Source organism: Hemicordylus capensis, chromosome 6 (assembly GCF_027244095.1).
Source record: "Hemicordylus capensis ecotype Gifberg chromosome 6, rHemCap1.1.pri, whole genome shotgun sequence".
NCBI lineage: Eukaryota > Metazoa > Chordata > Lepidosauria > Squamata > Cordylidae > Hemicordylus > Hemicordylus capensis.
Window position 1 is genome coordinate 102,457,329 of NC_069662.1, and position 3,452 is coordinate 102,460,780.

At 42.1% G+C, this 3,452-nt stretch overlaps 1 pseudogene; it reads left to right on the forward strand.

Moving 5' to 3' along the window:
• The first annotated feature begins 686 nt into the window (after window positions 1-686).
• Window positions 687-2,892, forward strand: LOC128329118 (DCN1-like protein 2; annotated as a pseudogene).
• The last annotated feature ends 560 nt before the right edge of the window (window positions 2,893-3,452 follow it).

A 3,452-nucleotide genomic window follows, 5' to 3' on the forward strand; every position in this document is an offset into this window, starting at 1 on the left:
TTCAGTAATGCAAATTAAAAGGTGAAACTGATATATGAGACAGACGCATTACATGCAAAGCGAGATAAGTCAAGCCTTAATTTGTTATAATTGTGATCATCATGGCGTACAGCTCATGAAAACCCCCAAATCCACAATCTCAGAAAATTAGAATATTACATGGAACCAAGAAGACAAGAATTGAAGAAAAGAACAATATCGGACCTCTGAAAAGTATACAGTATGCTGTGTTTGATTGGCCAGCAAACTCGCCTGACCTGACCCCATAGAGAATCTATGGGGCATTGCCGAGAGAAGGATGAGAGACATGAGACCAAACAATGCAGAATTGCTGAAGGCCGCTAATGAAGCATCCTGGTCTTCCATAATACTTCATCAGTGCCACAGGCTGATAGCATCCATGCCACGCCGCATTGAGGCAGTAATTGCTGCAAAAGGGGCCCAAACCAAGTACTGAATACATATGCATGCTTATACTTTTCAGAGGTCCGATATTGTTCTATTCTTCAATCCTTGTCTTCTTGGTTCCATGTAATATTCTAATTTTCTGAGATTGTGGATTTGGGGTTTTCATGAGCTGTACGCCATGATCATCACAATTATAACAAATTAAGGCTTGACTTATCTCGCTTTGCATATAATGCGTCTGTCTCATATATCAGTTTCACCTTTTAATTTGCATTACGGAAATTAATGGACTTTTGCACGATATTCTAATTTTCCGAGTTTCACCTGTATATGGCAGCTTCCTCCTATCTCATCCTGATCAGCAATTAACAACAACAACAAATATTTATATAGCGCTTTTCAACAAAAGTTTCCAAAGCGGTTTACATAGAGAAATAATAAATAAATAAGATGGCTCCCTGTCCCCAGAGGGCTCACAATCCAAAAAGAAACATAAGCTAGACACCAGCAACAGGCACTGGCGGTACTGTGCTGAGGGTGGATAGGGCCAGTTACTCTCCCCCTGCTAAGTAAAGAGAATCACCACATTAAAAGGTGCCTCTTTGCCAAGTTAGAAGGGGTGAGTGGAAGGTGACTTCTGAGCCAGATAGCTCCCTTGTTCTTTTGAAAATCTTGCTCCCTAACCTGCTTCGCCAGTAAAGTGGGAGCCTTATCTGCCCCCTGCTAACTGACCTCCAGGTGTGAGGTCTTACTGGGCACCTTTTAAAGTGCTGGCTCTCTGCTGTTTCTCAGGAGGAGAGCAACTGCCCCTGTTTATTCCAGCAGACTGTCCCTTGTGGTTCTTTTTAAATTGTAAACCCTTTTGGGACAGCGAGCCATCTCCTGGTTCCTTTTGCTATGCAAACCACCATATATTCTTAATGGCTGACATAAGGAAGATTACTCAGAGTAGTCCCATTTATTTATTTTTCACAAGTTTTACAAGTTTATACCACCTAAATCTATGGCCGCAAAACGGATTACAAATTTTAAAACAACTAAAAGAGCTAAAAGCAATTAAAGGAGCTTGCAGACATCTCGTTGTATGCAGCCATGTTGCGCCTGTGCCCCAAGTAAAGCATCAAATGAAAATTCCTAGTAGACCCGAAATTTACGAATCTTATGTCAGTCTAAAAAAAAATAATCTAGGTCTATGCTATCGCTGCTGTTGCAGTGCATTGTGGGAAAGTTCGAGCTGCAGCACTGGCCCGTTGATGACACAATGCACCATGGCATATGCTTAAATCGTCTCAGAAGGACAAGGTTCACCAGTTTATGGCTGTTACCCAGGCTGGTGAAAGGACCATGATTATACTGTTTAATGCAGAATGAGTTGAAACTAGAAGTGGCAACAGACAACTACTTCCAGAACACAGACTTGTACTACAAAGAATCCATGAAAATTTCAATAGACAGAAAGAAATTAGAACAATTGTATAACAGGTACAAAGACCCACAAGATGAGAATAAAATTGGCATTGATGGGATTCAACAGTTTTGTGATGATTTAAGCTTGGACCCTGCCAGTATCAGCGTTTTAGTCATAGCATGGAAATTCAGGGCAGCCACTCAGTGTGAATTCAGCAAAAAAGAATTTGTAGATGGCATGACAGAACTGGGGTGTGATACCACAGATAAGTTAAAAGCTCTTTTGCCAAGACTGGAACAAGAATTAAAGGATCCAATGAAATTTAAAGATTTTTATCAGTTTACTTTTAACTTTGCTAAAAACCCTGGACAAAAAGGCTTAGATCTAGAAATGGCAATTGCATATTGGAATTTAGTCTTATCAGGAAGATTTAAATTTCTAGAACTTTGGAATAAATTTTTATTGGAACATCATAAAAGATCAATTCCCAAAGATACTTGGATACTTCTTTTAGACTTTGGAAATATGATTGCAGATGATATGTCAAACTATGATGAAGAAGGAGCATGGCCAATTCTAATAGATGATTTTGTGGAATATGCACAACCAGTAGTCACAGGTGGAAAGCGTAAAGCTTCCTAACCATAGACTCTTCTCAGTGGACTTAAGTTTGCTGTCTGAACTGCATCAGGTAATGAAGACATTTTGGCGAATAACTGGGCACACTGTCACTGGTTTCGATAGTCGTGGTGGGATGCCACTGCCAAAACTTAAATCACTACTTCTGCTTCAAGACAATGATGGCTGACTCATGGACACTGCAAGAAGAAATTCAGAAGATAACCCCGGCTGTTTGTAGGATATTGGCTTCAGTTATTGTACTGGTTGTATCATATAGGATGTAGATTTTGCATGATTTTATACTTTGGAGAAGTTTAACTAGAGGCCATTTTAGTAAAATTTTGACAGCACAGCATGCCATTCAGTTCATAACCCAGGGTGAACACCAGCAGTTACATAACTACAACTGTATTATATTGTACTTATATTAAAAGCAGTGTTTGTGGTATATAAATTAAAATCCCAATTAAAGGAACGGGCTGCCTGACTTGTCCTTTTAATTTTAGTGGGACTACTATGAGTAATCTTCCCCGTGTCAGCCAATAATAATAACCTAAGCTGCATAGCAATGGTGGCAGGTTCAGAATGGATGTGGCTGAATAGTGTTATACTAGCTGATCTAGCATCTGCGCCCCTAGTTTGCCTCCGCCTCTGCCTTCTCCCCCCCACCCCCACTGCTGCTTTTTTGCCTGCCTGTTCACCCCTGCCCACCTTCTCCCCCAGCTGTCTTCTTCTCTCCCTGCCTGCAGCCACCTCCTCCTCCTCCTCCTTCTTCTTCTTCTTGTTCACCGCCCGCTGCCCGTCCCATCTCCTTCTTTTGCACCGCCCACCCACCCCCGCTTTCTGGCTGCCCGCCTGCCGGTCAGCCAACTACCAGTCACGGCCGCTTGGCTGCCCTGCCTGCCTGCTGCCCAACCCCCGTTTTTTACAACCAGCCAGCCACCACCACTGTCACCATATTCTTTCTCTGGCCCATCCCATGACTGTCCAGCAGCTCTCCAAACTCTTGTGAGAG